Below are 20440 nucleotides of genomic sequence, written 5' to 3'. Positions count from 1 at the left end.
CTTTTAGTCAAGCATAGGGAGATATAAGGCCTAGGTGATCTTTTGGTGAAATTTCCTAACAAGGTCACATTAACAATGTTTATATGTAACCTTTAACAAGAAGGTTGGCTTCTAGCAAAGCTCACTTCACAAGAGTGAAAATTTTAGCCTGCTAGTCCCACGTAGTTTGTCCCTTCACAATGTTATTTGTGTTGCAAGTTTTTTTTAATATATTTTTACAATTTACTGCAACTCTACAATAACTTAGTTTACTGATACTCGGTAATGCAAGAACCAATCAAAGTAATTGACAGAGTTGATTAATATTTACACCAAGTGATTTACAATAAAGTTTTTGAGGTTTTCTTGGTAGTAAATTGTTCGAAGGGGGGGGGGGGGGGGTAAAACCACAAATCTATGTTGCCTTTTATAAAGAAAATGGATAATAAAATTGAAATTGTTTAACTGTAACAACATAAAAGTGTCATTTGTGTTTAGAATTTGAAGATGATGTAAACTTATGAAACGTGTAAATTTGGATGAAACTTATGCCTATAATTTTCTTTTTAAAAATTGAGACATATTTTTCATATTTTTTAAATTTTTTAAGTTCATTTTAAAATATTTTTAAAATGTTAAAAATATAGATTTTCATTCCCACCAAATAAATATATGCAAACAATCATGTTTTGCTCTAATTTTGTAATATGTTATAGTTGACATGTATATCTAGCGGACAAAAAAAGTTTGATTTATATTTTTTAAGTTATAAGTGTTCAAAGCTGAACTTACTAGAAATTGATAGTTTTTTCCCCATCAAACTTTCCCTATCAAATCTATATATTTTTAAAAGCAAGTTACATATTCTTGAAGAGGACTCTCTCCTCTAGAGGTACATATAAAGTTTTAAACTTTTAAACATAATTTAGGTTTTTTTTTTTTTGAAGAGACATGTTCTTGAATCCTAAAACACCTATTTGTAATATTTTAAAAGTATAACATATTATAACTAGTCAAAGCACTATAAAATTTGTATGACCATAATCTTGACTCCAAAACATGAAAAAGGGTATTTTTAGGTTTTGAAGAAACTTCATTTTGATGGAGAAATTAACTTTAGAAGTGATAACTTTTTTCTAAAATTATCTTTTGCTTCTATGGTGGCCTCATAGACACTTTCAGCACAAAGGGTTTTGGTTGAGACCCAAGGTGACTTTTTATACCCACTTACATGGCCTCATATAAGAGAAACATGTTTATTCATCATTTTTAAAATAGTTGTTCCAATCAAAAGTGTTACGGATGAAATCATTTCAACCGCAACCATTTTTCCACCTTTACACTATGTCGATGCCACTTTGTGCCACATGAGCTTGTATGTAACACTCTTAACCATAACCATAACGATTTTAGTTATAATCTTGCTAGATAACCTCAAGGGTGACATAACTTTGTGTTTTTACCCTAGAAATAAATAATAATTAGACATAACTAATTCACACCCCCTACCCCCTCCCTAGCTCCCAATAATTTGGTGTCAAGTTGAGTGCTTAAAGAAAGAAGTTTAAAGGAACTTGAGCTAAAGCTCAAAGATGTATAAGAGAGAGGTTCCAAGGCTGAACAAGGAGAACTTTTCATTATGTCAAGACATAATGAAACTATATCTTTTTGGTATTGGAAATAATGTCACATATTAGTTGTTGAGTGAATATACCACACCTGTTGGTCCCCCACCTATGGAGAAAATGAATAAAAAGAGAGATCACAATAGTTTGATGATTGATGTTGTATCTGCTCTGAATGGAACTATGCCAATGCTAAACAAATGTGAGATAAACTAGTCAACTAGTAAATGAAGGAGATGATAATGTAAGAAGAGCCAAAGCTAAAAGTCTCAGAGGTAAGTACAATGAATTGAAAATGAAAGAAGTCTAGAATGCTACAAAATATATAAACTAAATAAAGGCTTTTGTAAGTCTAATAAGAGTTGTTGGAGGAACAATCATGGATTCTAAAATTATAAGTAGATTCTTAAGAACTCTTATAATTTTCCATGCTATTAAAATTTCTACAATTCAAGAAGTAAGATCTATTCCTAGAAATGATTTGACACTTGATAGCTTAATCAGTTAGTTGACTACACTTTACCTAAGTAATTATGAAAATAGTATGGTTACAATGACAAATACATTTAAGCCTCCACTAACCATTGACAATTCAAAGAAATAAAAGAAGAGTAAAGAAGAAAGTGATTTGGAAACTGAAGATGATCTAGATGAGCTTGAGTTATTCCTTATTAGAAGGTTGTCAAGAGGTAAAGGTAAATACAAAATTAAACAACCCTTGATCTGTTTCAAATGCAATGATGTTGGTCACTTTTTTGCTAAATGTCCTAATAGAAGTAAGTCTAAAGAGAAATGATAAGAAAGATTTCAAGTATAAGATGAACATAGATTACAAACATAAAGGAAAGAAATCATGTTACATTTCTGAAGAACAACAAATTGAGTCAATTTTTGATGATAACAAGGAAGTAGTTGAAATGGTTTATATTGCAATCAAGGAAGATCCATATAGTGAAATGTATGACAATGAAACTGCCCCAATTTCATGTGCTAGTAAGAATGACTCATGGATTATTGATAAAGGTTTCTCACATCACATGACTTGTGATCTAAGTAAGTTTGATAAACTTAAATAAAATGATGATTATGAAATTGTTAAGTTTGGAAATGATGTTCCATACTCGGTGAAGGGTAAAGGATCACTGATTTTGATTGATAATATTAGATGTTATAATGCATATTGGGTTCAAGGACTTAAATATAATCTTTTGAGTATTGTGTAACTCAATAACTAAGGTTACAAGCTAACATATGGGGTTAGTGAAAGAAGTTGGGTCTCACTTTTGGCCAAAAGGTGGAAGTGTTTTTCCTAATTTTGAAATTTCTTGTCAACTTATGTCAAAATTTGATGCATTTAGAGATTGAATATAAAAAAACTTCAAAAATAAAAATTTTAGTGTTTCGAATCTACTTTTTGAATATGTAATTTATTTTTGTACCCATATGATAGGTTTTGTTTTTGGTATGGATCTTTAAAAACAACTTTTTCAAAATGCCTATTTCAGGACCATACCACACTCATGTAGGGACACCATAATTTGACACAAATAACTGAATTTTCCTAAATCCTTTTAAAGGGAGTTACCTAATGCACCTAAGATTGATGTCAATATTTTTTCTTAAGTTTTTATTGAATTTTTTTTTCTATTAATTATTAATTGGCTATAAAGGTAAATTTTAAAACCTCTCATGTATGGATACCATAATTTGATCAAAATTTCACTTTTTTCAAAAATTCTTTTTTTTAACCTCAAAAGAATTGTATGTAGATTGATGACATATAAATTAATTTAAGAAAAATTATAAAATAAAAAAGTTATTAAATTTTTAGTGAATTTCACTATTTTACATTTAGGTACCACCTTTCATTAAAAAAAATGCAAAAATAGTAAATAAAATCATAACACTACAAAATCTATATTTCTAAAATTAGGACAATGAGAGCTCTAATGGGTTTTTGTCTCATAAAAAAAATTGATTAGGAAGACCCTCTAAAAATTATGGCAAGGCGTGAATTTGTCAATTTAATATCTTAGCCAAATCTTGAGAGGTCAAGGCATAGGCTTGGTCTCACCAAGCCTATCCCAAACCAAAATCCAAGGTAGAAGAAAAAAATCCTGCCCAATGTTCTAAGAAATGGGCACCTATTATTTAAATTGAAAAATAGGTACCTGTTTTGAAAATGTCAAATTGGCACATAAAATTCCCCCCAAATTTTATTTTTGAAATTTTAGAAATGGGTACCCATTTTTTAGAAGTAAAAAAGGGGTATCCATTTCTAAAAAATACAAATGTTTTATATTTTCAAAAACAGGTACCCAATTTTTTAAAAATCAGGTGCTCATTTTTTAAATTTTGAATCGTGCGCCCGAACCGAAAATGGGTACCCATTTTTTAAAAATGGGTACTTGTTTCTAGAAGAGTACATTCATAATCTGCAGACTTCTATGGAATTGTGACCCAACTTTGTGCTCTTACCCGACATAGGAAAAAGATAAGAAAAAAAGTAAAACTATAACAAAAGCCTTAAAACACTTAGAGATGACTCATAAGGCTGACTTGAAACTAACAAAAAGGGCCATTTCAAAGTTGTCAACCTCTATAGGTGCAAATCTGCACTCACATGCCAAAATGCATAGCAAAACCCAAAATATTGCACCTGCGCATCTCTACAAGTGTGGAGTTATGAGAAATGTGATGATGAACTTAACAAAAAATAAAGCGCATGCAGACCTGCATAGGTGTCACACCTATGCACCTTTGTAACTACACAACTATGCAAGCTATTAACACATTGCATATTAACCCCCATATGCATAACATAGACTATGTGGTCCTAGGTACATATGCAACTCATGCATATGTGTGCAAATATGTACTTAGACAAAATAATAAAAGGAAAGAATTGGACTTGCGCACTTGAAGAGATGTGCAAGTGCAAAAAAATATGGAGGAAAAAATCAAACGACCAAAAATACTAACTTGAAACTCTACTAGACCAAGCCTCAAGTTGCACACTTTATACATGTAAAGACCTGGGTATGTGAACAACTAAAACTCAACTAACTCCCTAGTGCATACATGGACTTTGCAGACTTGCACATCTCATTAAGTTTCAAATCTATGCAGCTTTGTAGTTTCACAAGTGCACAAAGGCACTAATCAAAATGAAAGAAAAAAGGAGGAAATGTGCACATGTGGAGGTGCACAAGTGCGTAACTTTGCAAGTGCAAAAAATACTTAGACAAAAACTAAGTAATAAGAACAAAATGAAACCAATCACTTTGACCAAAAAATCTACTCGACATGACCTAGAAATTATAAACTGTTGAGGTCCCTTAGAAGTGATTGTAATTTGATAAATTGAGGAAATGAAAAATGTAGTCCCCATTATTTATGAAATTAAAAATGGGGTGTGTGTTGTGGAACCACAAAAAAAAGCCCTGACAAAAGGAATAAATGACATGAATTTCCTTATTAACAAGCAACGTCAGACTCAATCAAACAATAAACTTTAAGATTGGTCCCATGAGAGGCAACAAAGTGTCCCCAATAAAAAAATCCACGTCTTCAGTTTTCACATTCAACATGTGCACATGTTTTAATTCCTTTCGATACTTAGGTATAAGCAACCACAAGTGAGAAATAACTGAGTCCAATCCTCACCAACCATTAAGAGCTTCAACAATCTCCAAGAAATCAATTTTTGTCACTCTTAACTAGATGTGAGGATCCATTTAGAGGGCACTTTAATGAGTCAACTTTTAGCTTTTTATTTCCTGCAATTTTATAACTTCAAAGAGCTCACATACTTTTGAATTCATTACTCCTTAAACTCTTTGTAGTGGTAGGGTAAGGATTAGACTATGCTACTTTGCATAATATTTTCTTCTTCTTCTTCTTCTTCTTCTTCTTCTTGTTTTTCTTTTAAAATGCTCAGACAATACTTAGACTATAGGGGAAAAGACCTAGTAGTTTCCCAAGCTAACTTTGTACATCTGCAGTTCCTAATTTGTATGTCAAAATTTGTCATTTTTTTTTCATGAAACTCTGTAGGTGAGTGAAGATCTTAAAGATAACCTTTTGGCTTTCCTACATTTGTGAAGCTCTTTGTAGAACTAGTAGAGTACGAAGTGGTCTAAAAGTGTAGTTTTAAAACGTTCACCCAATACTCACCACTCAGACCCCCCAATAAATGTTATAGTTCTTTTTGGACAAGTAGACCAATCAAAAATAATAATAATAAATGAACGACTATTGGTATTGATGGTGATTTGTGATGGCATGTTTGTGTGCAAGTAATAGGATTTTTTTAGGTGATAATTGGGAGAAAAGGTAATGGTTAATATGTGGCTTTGCATACCTGAAGAACAACTAACTCATTTCCCCTACTTAAACAATAAAAATTATCGAGACCCTCTATCCACAATAGGGTGTTTTCCTAGTATTCAAAGAGATCTGAAGACGTGAAAAACAAAATAAAAGTTATGAAAAATTATTGCAATGCCATATATAACATCAGCCCTATCAATTTGAATTTATTAGTTCCTACCATAGGCAGGATACTATAGCATCCATGTGATGCTCATTTTAAAGTTTAATTTAGCCAATGAAATCTTTGAATTTTTACATATTCCTATTCAAATATAATGTTTCTTTATACTATCTATGTTATTCATTTTTCTAAAAATATAATTATCTGCAATTCTATTTGTTTGTACAATGAACAGTCAGTGTTCAAGATTTTAAATAAACTTTCAGTTCATAAAATAAAATCAAAAATTCCATTGAACTTTATTGTGCACACTTATAGCACAGCGGCAGACATTATTGTCAAATCTCAAAAATCAATGAAGATCTATGAATCTGTACCAAATTGAGTGGTCACAGTGTAAACATTTAATGCCCTCATTGAATCTAGGCATTTTCCATGATAAAAATCAACTAAATATCAGATTTTTGTGGATTTGAATTTCATTCTCATGTTCACTTCTATTTTTTGTACAGCCTTGTAAGACTAGGAGCAACTATACAAGCACGTTGGCACATTTCATTTATGATACCAAGAGTCGCATTAATTGTATAGTGATAGTCTTTAAAGAGCAATGCTATTTATTCTATACATTGGTTTGATGTTGATTTGCAAATATATAATGCTAGTTACAACTACAAAACATCTCACATTTAAATGCTACCAATTTAATGTGTATTGATGTCTATGTAGCTAAATTGAATTTTCATTAATATCGGTCCTCTTAAATTCTTTGTTTACTGCATACTTTAATAAATTCCTAAGGCCTCTTGTGTGTTCTAAAAGCCTTTGAACATCTTCATCTAGTTATCTCGACCACAAAGACGACATTTTTCTCATCCACGAGGAGACCTCGCTCTTCTTTTGTAGCTCCGAGGATTGAAAGGTATGAAGAACTTTGTACACTAGATTTAGATTTGTTCACTTTGTGATCTATTATCTATGTTTCAGCTTTTGATTATTGTGTTCTATCCTCTGATTTGTTGGCATTTAATTTGAACATAACAACATATCGCATTCTTCTTCAAATTTACACCAAAATGATTGCATCTTAACAATATAAGTATAATGTTTTGGGGTTTTTTTTCATAAATTTTATATTTAAAATTATCCTATTTCATTTGAATTAAAAAAAGCCATACTTTGAAATGAGAAATATGTTTGGTAGACAAATTTAGTAGAAAATGTGGTGCTCCTTATATTTGTGTACAAATTTTTATTTTCCTTAACCCAATATTTTTTTAGCCAAAAGAATGCCTATTTTCCCACAAAAATAATTATCTTTGATTTTGGGGTATGTTTAAATGAAGACTTTATTATTTAGAATCAAATATTAAATTGTTCCAAATCAACTTGTGACACTTTGATTCTGTATAACTATAAAAACCTAGAAAAATCTGCATAGAATTTTCTCTTTTAAAAGGGATTTCAACTTTTAAATGAATTGAACCCCTATAAACTTTGGAGAAAAATGTGGCCTGAAATTTGTTGCATTTTTTATAAATTCTAAAAACCATTTGAGTTAAAGAATGCCAAAAAATAGAGGATTTTTAGCATGTTGCGTTGACCGAAATGCCATAAGAGTAATTCTCCTACTCCAGGGCTTTACCTGCAACTTGCTAGATGATTTTCCCAATAGGTCCAATATGTTTTTCAACACTTCTACAGAAGGGAAGCCATAAAGTTACAAAGTGGATGTTGGACTTGGAGATCTCTGGCCCCATTACTTTCTTTATGGTTTGTAGTAGCCAACTTTCTCTATCTTCATTCCATTAATTTGTTAGAGTATTTCCTTAGATTCATGCTACCTTTTGCTTCATCCAATTCCATGGAAAATTTTGTTAGGATATTTTTGTTGCCAACACCACCATTAATTTTTATTTCAATTTCTGATTTAGCTTTTAAAAAGCAATAGATCTCATATTTCCATAGGAATTAGATTTATTCTAAATGGAATTTTGGTTGTAAAGTCAGATTAAGATACATAATTTTTATTGTACACTGTCATTTGCAATTTTTAGTAAAAAATGGTAGATCCCATTTTCAAAACAACTGAATTTTTTTTCCATTAACAAATGTTTCAGAAGAGTTGAGTTTTAGATTTGATGAAGTTAAGATAAAAAGAAATGAAGACATTGATAAATTCTTTCAAAATTTTCTATATTTTCTTTCACAATTTTTGTCAAGTTATTTGTGTAAAAGTTTATAATTTATCAAGATTTTATATGCCTGTAATACTTTTCTAATGCAGTTTTCACCACATAATTTATGATATTTTATCCAATAATTGGACAACCTATTCAAACAAATTTTCTAACTTCCCACACATTTTTTATTTTTATTTTATTCGAATAGCTTTATTTTCTATTTGCATATTTCCTATTTACCACTCAAATTAACTATAAATGCATTTGATGGTGGAAATTGGAACACGATATGATCCAATATGTCCATGTTATTGTTATAAAAAGCTCTACAATTTTCTTTTAAAAAACTTTGCATTTCTCTTTTGCCGACTGAAATGTAATGCTCATATTTGTAGTTACATTGGAATTTGAATGTAAAATTTAGAGAGAAATTGTTCCAAATAAAAGTGTAAAGAGTCACTAGTAGCTTCACACTAGTTCTCAAAGATTGCTATTTCATTTGTATCAAATCTTCGTAGCAAAGAAAAGAGTGTGAAGAGAGATTGTGGTAGCTTCATATCACTTCTCAAATACTACTACCTCTTCTCTAACAAATAGAAAGTCTTCACTTTTCTGCTAAAAAATAACTATAAATATGTTAGAATTTTTATTACAAATATTATTTGTCTTCTGGATATTTTAATTTTATGTATGTTCATAGTTCGTTAGTTACTACAATTGTATTTACAATTTGAGCTACAATACTTGTAGTTAATTGTTTCCTCCTACAACAAAGACAAGTTTAACAATTAATTGTGTCAGCCATCAATTTGCATCAGCTTAATGACATGGTCTATCTATAATCATTAATAGTACCAATTGGTTTTCATTTGTGCTACAATTATCCTATTAAGAGCTAGATAATGACTAAGGTAAACCAAATCCATCAGAAATAGAAAGAGCTAGAGATTATTACTTGATAGGGTAGTTAGAGCTAGCCTCTCCATTGCCATGATTCACAAAGTTGAGGTGCTTACTTTCTATCACTAGACATTACTACACCCTCATGACAATACTATAGCTTCTCCAGGAGCTCCAGAAGCAAAATGTTACAGGGACGCACATTTTTAGAAGCTTAGAAATTTCTATAAAAAATGGATAAAAAAAAGGAATTCATAAAGAATAAAGAATAAATGTTCTCTCTACAAATTTTAACTAGATTGTAAATATTTTGAAAAAATATGAGTGAATTAGAAACAAATGAATATTAGTCATCTGAGTTGTCTTTGCTTCAACGGGCCTTTTTGGAGATTTGGAATGACATGAATATCCACAAACCCTTAGCATGAAATAATGAAATTTTGTCTGCATAATATTCTAATTGGTAATACCAATGACGATCAAGCAAAAATTCAAGCACCAAAACCTTTGTTATGGCTCAAATAGCTAAATTTGAATTTCCACTAGGTTAGTCTCGTAATAGATGAAGACTTAAAACTAATTAATTTAAAAATATCAGAGTTTTTCTGGAATTTGATTGTGTCTAAATTTTTTAGCATCAGCATTTCGGATCACACACAATAATCCATCATCGGGATGAAAAGCAAGCGAACATTGCTAATGGATCACGGTGTGTGATCTGAAACGTTGATGCTATAAATTTCAAACACAATCAAATTCCATAAAAACTCTGATATTGCTATTGGATTGTGGAAATCAAATGACACTCAACTAATTAATTTGTCCAATCATATTTCAGAATTGTTTTTATTGTGGGAACTGTGGGAAGGAGTTGCACCTATTTCTAGGATTCTCTATTGGATGCCAATTCAGCTCCTCACTTTGCAAGTCTCCTTGATAGATACATATTACAGAGCAAGAAAATATTAGATCACTTATCTATGCAAATATTTGGAGAAGCTCGGGTGAGAACTTTATTCGTGAAATTTAAACACACTTCAAGGTGAAACTATTTATGTGACATACTCACTCTACCATATCACTAAGTGTTTAAAAAATCTTGTATTCATAATATTATTAGTATCATAATTAAGGCTAGTCTATTTTATAGTTTAATGTTTAAACATTATCTCTATTACACCTTGTTTCTCTGTCGCAACCTTAAATTTACATTACAATTATCTAAAGTTTAAGGTACTCTTTTTAAAATTAACATTATGTATTTTGATATTACATACTATTTTTAATCACTTTTAAGCTAATAGAATATTCTACTCCTTATTTGCTTCATAATTTCATATATGTGGTTAATTTATTTACAATTCTCAATAACTTAATTTCCAAATTTCTTAACCACACCAAACCTTCATTGACCAAAGGCAGGAACTTTGACGCTTGTGTTCCTTGTTTTGAGAGAGAGATGTTCATCTTAACATAGGGGTGCAAATTAAATGTAGGATTCTTATTCTAATTTTAGTAGGCCAAAGATAGAAAAAACATGGGACTCTTAAATCGTGTGGCTTAAACATCACACACTAAGCTTTGACTGCTTAGGTGTGATGTGGGCCCATTCTTTTATTCTGGTGTTCAATCATGTTTGTTTCTTTATAGAAAATAATATTTTGTTAATATTGTCATGACTGTTGTGGGTCCCCCAAATCCATCTTCTTCGTCGTTATCGTTGGTAGTTTCCATTAGCATTTATCCCACCCAAAGTTTTGTTTTTCAAAATCTTCTCTCCTGCTCATATAACACTTAATCAAATAGATTTCCGATTGCAAAAGGAATTTCTTTTTAGCTGATAGGGGTGACCAACACAACAGTTCAATACACTAAATGACATGGTTGCAACATTTGTTGAAATAGTTGTTCAGATCAAGAGGGTGGTCGTCAGCACAAAGATTGTCAAGGTAAAGGGCTCTTTCAAGCTTTCTGAGAATGGTAAGAAGGCGGCAAGCAACAAAGAAGATCATAAAGAAAACTACAAAGCCTGGAGTGAAAACCTCCTCAAAGGCTAGATCTACCTCTAAGCCGGCAAAGTCAGTGGCTGAAAAAACTAGTAAAAAGGTAGCGAGGGCCCTTACTACTGCTAGAAAGGTCGCAAAGCTTTCTATGAAGAGGTCGACTCCTCCCAATGAACTTGGTGTGGCAAAGCTAGTAAAAGGAAAAGAAGACTCCTACAAAGTCCAAGCTTGGTGGCAAGTCTCAGCCTACCAAGAAGGCAAAGAAGGTGGCTTAATGAGAGAGCTAGGTTTCTCTCTTTTTTCTTCAAGACTTGCAACAAAGGTAGAAAATTGAATGGTGCCCTCCTGCCCACATGTACATCACTGTTAAAAATTACACTTTTCTCTGTATTTATGAGATCAATAATGTTGATGAAGGTGTATTTACTTTGTAATAGTGAAATGGAATTGTGAATTTGTGATGATGAAATCATCTTGATATTTGTGGAGAATTAGGGAATTAATGTGAATTGTTTTATTTGAATTTTCTACAAAAGATTGGCTTGAATCAAGAATGAGCAACCATCTTAAAGAAAAGGGAAATGTCTTGACTTGGAATGTCTATATTATTATTTTTTTATGGAGGGTTCAGACCTGCGAGGCAACCCCTTCACCAGTAGACCAAGGGCCCATTGACAATGTCTGTATTTTTGGAGTGCTAGTTTTTTAAAATTACCAATTTTGCACATGCCCTCTTCATTGAGTTAACTCATGCTCATGGTATAATATGGAGTTATCTGAAAATATGCATTCTTTGAAAAAACATCTTAAGGTGCAAGCTCCTTTAATATTAAATTTCTTCAAAAATAGATGTTCTTTTTACAAACATTTAAAGGATTATTAATGATTTCAATGGGTTTATTAAATTTGTTTAAGAAAAATTTATCTAGATAATGTAGGTGTTTTAAATGTAAATTGCAATAATCAGATGAAATAATTCTAAATTTCCTTTCATTTCATTACAAGAGCAATTTTTAAAAAATCTAATTTAAACAAAGTATAAATCATATATTAAATTTTTTTTAGGTTGCATTTAGATAGATGGTTTGAGATATTTTGTAGTTATTAAGTTAAAGCTATATTATAATCTTTTGAATAAATGACCAAAAATATATTTAGACATTATTATACAAAGTCATTACAACCATTTTTATTTTAATAAGTACATAAATATTTAAATCATTAAATTTTATTTTATGTAAATAAGATTTTAAACAAGACTCCTGAGTAGTGAAATTCCTAAAAATGATCTGAATTATGATTCCAAATTACAACACTTAGTTAGATACATGTGGTATGGTTTAATTCTAATGTGAATAACACAATTTTAGTACAACAAATAATGCAAGCCAAAAGTGGTTCATTTCATTCAAAACTCAAGTTTATACAATGTTTGATGAATATGAAGGGTCACCGACTTCCCTTCGACAAGAAATTAATAGTTCACATGGATAAGATAAGATAATGATATTAATGTCCAACAAGAGACCAACTAGGGTCTATGGGACTAAAAGATACAATAGTGCAGAAAAGAATAACACAGCAGGAGTGCCAAGAAGGTGTCTAGGGAAAAAACAAGAAAAAGGGGGAAACAACAAGAAGAGAGAAGGATCGACAATCATTTCTGGGTATAAAGAAATCCTGCACAGAAGGATAAGGCCTAGGACAAGCCAGGGTTAGGGCTTGGCTTTGTCAATGTCTCTATGTAGTAGTGGGGATAGGGTGTCACTGTTTGAGGAACTCAAGGTGAGGTCTAACCGATCTAGTGTTTCCAAAGATGGGTGCATGTGGTCATTTCATGCCCGTAGAAGTGGTGGACATGGAAGGAAAAATTCAGTGATGAGCTGATCCGAGGTTTGGCTCTAAGGAAACAAGATCTGCAAAGTATGGTCTCTAAGCTAGGAGGCTCCTTGACATAGAGCGCTACGCACTGCTAGTTAGAATAACTAAAAAAGCCTAAGAGAGATTTGCAATCTCTAAATAGGTAGTGGAACTTGCCTCTATTCTCATAATAGATGGGGCACCTAAAGATGAAGTGAGTGTCAATCTCAGTCTTTGATATGGTGCAAAGGCGGCACACACATTCCTCTCTAGTTAGGTGGTGGTTTGTCTGGCAATGAAGTTGGTGAGATCCAACTCTAAAAGACCCCAAGGCAATGCGAAGGGCATGGCTCCAATGTTGACTCAAGTAAGAGGGATGAACAATAATACCATCGTGGATCACTAGAAATTGTTGAGAGTATAAGGCCATCCGAGGGCGTAAACCACTAGGAGGGCTAATCCAAGTCATGGAAATGTATTACCTATAAATGTCGAGTCTGACATGTTCATTCAACTCCTGTTGAGAAGGGAGGAGATGGGCGGGAGCATCCAAGGAGAACTGGTATGGTGAAAGATGATTGATGTCATTCTCTATCAAGCTTAATAAGATAGTGGCATGAGTATACCAAGAACGAGCCTTAGTCATCCCCACCAAGTTGGCTATATCCATAGATGAATAGTAAGCAGGTACAAGTATCTATGTTGGCCATCGATCGAGTCTGCAAAGCCTCTAAGGTGGTGAATGAACCAAATCAAGTCAAAAATGGCATTGAGTCAGAAAAGGTGGGTCGTGAACTTGGCTAGAACAATACTCTATGGAGTATAATGGTGGCAATAGATAATCCTACAGAGAAGAAGGGTCTACACCTGCTCAATCGATACCCAATCAAAATCAAGAAGAGACTGTCCCCAAACAACTACACCATAAAGAATTGTGGGTCTAACTAGAGAGTTCAAGAGAGATAACTTGGACATAGTGTCCTAGAAGTGGTGTCAAAAGAATTGTCTCTCTAAAAGGGCAAGGGAGCCCATGCCCTTGGCCACTCTAGGAAGGTGGTCCAGTCTCATGCTAAACTGAGGTCTAGAGAACTTCACCCCAAGATAAGTGTATGAGGAGACAATCTCAATCTGCTAACCCTGGAAGCTGAAGTTAAGATGCGACATCTTTAGACAATTGAAGACCATGACCCAAGTTTTACCCAGGTTCACCACCAACTAGCGTTGGTCACAAAATGAGGCAAAACCATCAAGAAGCCTTTGGAGCTCCTCAAGAGAGGAGGCCAAAAGGGCCACATCATCTATAAATAGCAAAGTGGAGATTAGAACTTGGTACAAGTAACAACCATCCTTAGGGAGCGAAGCCTCACGGAGGAAGACTTCAAGTTCATCAATATAGATACTGAATAACATAGGGGAGTGTGGGCAACCCTGCTTCACCCTGATGGTACTACAAATCAAATATGAAAGTCCCTCTAGAGTCCTCACTCTACCAACCACTGTCTCGTAGAGTCTCATCATCACTGTCACTAGAATATTTGGAGTACCAATATCTTCGAGTCTCTGAAAGAGAGCTTCCTGAGGTACTAAGTCAAAGGCCTTATAGAAGTCTATGAAACAATAGTAGACTTTCACAGTACAGTGTTAGGCCTCCTTAATGATAGCCCGCAAGGTGAAGATGTGATCCATAGTCTCATAATTTGTACGGAACCCCGCTTGACCTCTAGCACAACATTGTCGCATGTCAAGCTATTTGGTAAGAATAATGATCAGAACCATGGCATAAAACTTGGCAAAGGTGTACTCGATCATGATAGTCCTATAGTTACTAGGGTCCGAAGTCAAACCAGATTTGTGAATCGGATAAATCACATGCCTCCACCATGAAGGAGGGAAACTAGTACACACCACCATATTGAAGAGCACTGGGAGAATAGGGCACAAAATCATGATATCAAGCTTAAATAGCTCTGCCTGGTAGGTTTCTTTTTTGGTAGCTCTACTACATCTCATGAGTCTAACAACCTCTCCAACTAAGGATGGAGTGAAAAGATGGCAGTGGGTGGGTGAGGCAGGGTGAGTGGGTCATTGGCTTGGGATTACATAATAAAATATTAAAACTATGAAAACTATTTTTAAACTATTTCAAATTTTATGTCTACTTGTAAAAGTCATAACTTTCAGCACATAGCTAGAAAAATGTATGCTGCTTACATTGTTGGAAAGGTAATCAAAAATTTTATCTCCAAATTTCAAGATACATGACCCTTGAAGGCTTTTAGGGCCATAAATGCTCCGAAGGCCTCTGAAAATGTAAAATACTAAAATATAGAAAATATTGGAAAAAATATATTTTGGTATTTTCCCATTTCTTCTTTTGTTGACCTCCTCTAGATCATCATGGATCATGTTTTGATCATTCCTCCCCCCTTGAGAGGCAATGTGCCCCATTGCATCCACACTCTATAGTAGGTGTGGAAAATGAACATGAATTTGTTCACATGTAAGCCACTTCCCCTGATGAGAAAACCTACCTACTTTCACCACATGATACAAGTAAATAGTCTAGTTCTTCAAGTTCTTCATAGACTTCTCCACATCTTGATTAGTTTGGAGTGGATTATCCACTTCTTGATTTAATTTTGTATGGTTGATCTCCTCAGCAACATTTGCAATGTCTAATAATGAAGGAAAATAAGGCTTCAACAATTCAACATTGAAAATTGGGTGAATACCCAAGAATGGTGGCAAATTAAGTTCAAATACATTTTCACCAACTTGTTTGATAATCTTGTATGGACCATAATGAAGGGGATGAAGCTTTCTATGAGGTCCTTACAATCTCTCCTCCTAAAAATTAAACCATACCTTATCCCCAATCTAAAAATTATGAGGAGCTCGATGCTTATCATGCTTCTATTTATACTTCTTAGTGGTCTACTCCAAAATCTCATGAACTTGTTGTTGCAAATGGTGAATTCTATCGATGAACTTCATTTCTTTTTCCTTCTCTGTATCCAAGCATGAGGTCAAATTAGGCTATATAGCTTGGATAGAAATATTTATTGGTGCAAATGGCTGATATCCAAGACACACTTCAAAGGGGCTATGACCAGTTCAACTGTGAATTTCCCTATTGTAGCAATGTTTTACATAGGGAAGACTTTCACTCAATGTACAAGGATGTTTTGAGTAATACATACCCAATATTTGAATGATCATGCAATTGACAACCTTAGTTTGACCATTTTTCTGAGGATGGAATGCAATGGACTTTGTTAGTTTTGTGTCCATCATTTCCCATAATGAAGACCATAATCTACTTAGAAACTGACTATCCCTATCTGAAATAATACTGCTTGGTAGCCCAAAATGAACCCAAACATGCTCAAAGAAGAGCTTTGTTGTCTTCTATAGGAATTGTCTTTCTACAGGCTACCAAGATTGCCATTTTTGAAAATCTATCTACAACAACATATACACAATCATGCCCATGCTTAGTGGTAGGAAGGCTAGACATGAAATCCATAAAAATTAAATACCAAGGCTTCTCTAGAATGGGAAGTGATAGATATAAACCATACTTACAATTTGCAAGCTTTGGAATGACACATGTTGTACATGCTTGAATATATGAAATCACATCATTTTTCATTTTTAGTCAATAAAAATATCTTTGAAGTATAGTATTATTTTTACCTATTCCAAAATGTCTTACAACCTTGTTGTAGTGAGCTTCCCATATTAATTTCTTGCATTCTACCTCAAGTACACAGATTTGGCCAATGTGGCAAAGCATTCCATCTTGCAAATAAAAATCATTCCCATGTTTACCTTTTACAATCTGAGTATATACATCAGAAAATTCATTATCATGTTCATACAAGTGAGTCCAATTTTTGATTTCATGCCCACATGATTCTAACACCATACTTACTCATGCAATTGGGGACCTATCAAGCAATCTACTACCTTATTGGTGCTTCCCTTCTTATGGAGAATGTTGAGATGAAACCGTTGAAGATAGGCTAACCATCTTTGATGTCTATCATTCTATCATTTTTCTTGTGTTTGCAAAAATTGAAGGGGTTTGTGATCTATATGGATAATAGTTTCCTTTCCTAGATTGTAATACTTCCATTTTTTGCAAGCTTGAACAATGACATATAATTCCTTACCATGGGTGGGATAACTATGTATTGTATTAGAGAATGTTTCACTATAGTAGGCAATCAAATGTCCATGTTGCATGAGGACTACTCCTAGTGCATATTCATTTGATGAGCACCTCTTTTTGATGAGCACCTGTTTATTGTAACTCCTCAAATGCTTGTTGATGAGAACCTGTTCATTTGAATTTTTCTTACATTCCTCCTTGTAGTGATTGATTTAGAGGCCAAGATAAATGTGAAAACCAAAGCACAAATCTATGACTAAAGTAATAGACATTCAGAAAGGATATGACAAAGTAGATTGGAGGTTCTTATTTAAAGTAATGAAATCTTTAGGTTTTTCTTCTCAATGGATTAATCTTATATTCAAATGCATATCTACCCAAAATATTTTTATCCTCCTCGATAGAGCTCCTAAAGGCCTTTTTTTGAGATTTCACAAAAGATAAGACAAGGGAATCCCATCTCTCATTTTTTTTGAATCTTAGAATGGTTTTGACTATTTTGTGTCAACACACTTAGGAATTTACTAAGTTCATGCCAAGCTAGTAACACATGTTGAGTAAAATATGTATAGATGCTGAGTTGCAATGAGTGCCAAGTCACTCAAGTGCTGAGTGAATAGTTGATGCCAAGCAAGTTCAAGTGCCGAGCCAAATAGAATTATTGTAAGTGCCAAGTAATAGAATTATCAAGTGCCAAGCATTAGAGTTAACAAGTGTTAAGTAACACAGATTGGACATAGTTGTTTTTAATTGCACAAACACCTATGTAAACCATTTTTGAGCTAACCTAAGGATAGATTGTGATCTTTTGAAGATAAGGATGAATCTCATTCATAGATTCATACCTAACCCTAAGTCTCGATATCTTATTAAGGAAGATGGAACCCTAAAATCTTATGAGTGTCAGGGACAAGTGTAGAGAAGTTTGCATGCATAGACTTAGCATTCATGGAGACTTAGAAGCTATTGAGAAGGGTAGAATTGTAGAATCAGTTAGTAGAATAGAGGATTGAGGATACAGTCATTTCATATCAGATCAGAAAGGATCAAGATGGACTAAATTGAGATCTAAAATCAGCAATACCAGATTGTAAGTGTATTAGATCAAACATTCTACCATACCTTCTAACAACTGTATCAGCAGGGTGAAATCCTTTGACTAAGGTTGATTTAACAGTCATTGTCAAATCCTTTAACAGGGTGACATTCCAAGTGAATGTTCTTAAGTACTTTAACCAGGCACACTTCTAATAGGGTGTTCTAAATCCTTTAACAGGGTGGGATCTAACAATCCTTTGTAAGCTTTTAACAGGGTAGGCCTTTCATAGAGAAGATCATGAGAATGGTCAAACTATGTAACTTTAACAAGGCAACTTTATTCCTGCAGTAGTGAAGATTTGTGGGTATCATCCCCACCCCAGTTTTACCTTCTCATTGGAGGCTTTCTAGGTAATTATATCTTGTGTCAAATGTGTGATTTCTTAAATTTTTACATGCTTTAGATGTATATGCTTTACATGGTATTTCAGTTTCTCAATTGAATGTATGAGATGGATGTGTGGTGAAAATTTTTATGGGTTCATGTTTTAAATGTTGATTCACCCCACCCCGCCTCAAAAGTCTACTTTCTTAATTGTAATTCCAACAATTTTCTCTTCATCATAATGGCTAAAACCTTGGGGAGGGAAATATGTAAATCTCAATTTGAAGGGATAATTCAAGGGGTCAAGTAATGAAAGATATGGAAAATACTACTCATCAACAATTTGTTGATGACACAATATTGCCTAGTACTAAGATTGAAGTGAATTAGTTATCCTCAAGTCCAGATGTACCAATTGAACTTTTGAACTCATCAAATAACTTAGATCTTATTTTCAACTAACTTAGTCTCTATAGAAATGTATTAGTAACATAAACTTGCAATCCACTATCCCAATAATAACTAACTTGCGTAATGTAAAACATTGAATAGAAAACATCTCAAATAACATCCATACAATTAAGTCATTAGGATTTAACGTGGAAACCCAATTTGGGAAAAACAACTAGTAACATGTCACCATTCTTTCACCCTTCTAAAGTGAGCTTTGTTAGGAGCCAACACTGTAAAAGGTTTAGGTTTAGGTCAGATTCATCGAATCCTTCCATCTTTTTGTTTCCTCCTTCTTCTAGAAACTTCTCAAAACCTATGTTTGAATCCATGGCCATAAATGCTCAAACACAGTTCCTCCTACATTATATATTCCATCTCATCAATTGTTATGTTCAACACACTTTACATATTCCAAGAATTCAACTATGTTAGCCACGAATCTCAATTCCTTCACAAAATAACAAATGTTGACACTTGCCCAAAACTCTATTCTTCGACCTTAGTCATCACTAACTATCTTGCTTAGTTTACACTAACTTCACCCAGTCCAAATTTTTTGATACTCCATTTTTACTAGTGGTTAGTCGACACTATATTTTCTTGACTTCTACTATCCACTCGGTCAACACTGGCACAACTCAACTTCAACTATAAGTTTTTTAATCTTCTTCTTTGAAGCTCAATTAAGTCTATGTATTATTCTTCATTGACCATCTCTTCTAGGCATCAACTCAACTATATTCTCCACTTAGTGTTATGATTAAATAACATATTATCTTTCCAAAGTCTAATTGATCAAGTGCCCATTGTAGTTTCCTTATAACTCAACTTTTCCACTATGTCTTCTTGTTATCTCTTTTTTCCAAATCCTCTTCATCAATCATCTTGATATGATACTCCACCCAGGTAGCAACTATCTCACAAATAAGGTTTGACATCAATGACAATACAACAATTCTTCCTATTGTAGTTTCCAACAATGTAGACCTCAATGAATGTGACTCATTTATATACACATTTTTTAAAAATGTATTATTGAATCTATGCGAGATAAAAGTTGAGCTTATATGACATTCAAATTTAAAAGTCCACGTGAATTGCTTATTCACCAAATATAGTTGCAAAGTGAGATTTTGTAATTTAGTGAAAAAAAATTAAAGATAATTAATTTGTTGACTTTAATTGAGACTATTTATTTTTTGTCCAATATTCTTTGAGCAATTCTTCAACTTTGTCATATGATTAACTATTTAAGGACAAAGAATTAATTTTAGATGAAATCAAATTCATATGAAATGTTTTTTTATTTTGTGTTGACTCTCTACAAGAAAATAAAATATTTGAC

This window comes from Cupressus sempervirens, chromosome 1 (assembly GCF_028749045.1).
Source record: "Cupressus sempervirens isolate cs-2001-9-10 chromosome 1, ASM2874904v1, whole genome shotgun sequence".
Classification (NCBI taxonomy): Eukaryota; Viridiplantae; Streptophyta; class Pinopsida; order Cupressales; family Cupressaceae; genus Cupressus; species Cupressus sempervirens.
This window is presented reverse-complemented; position numbering follows the sequence as displayed.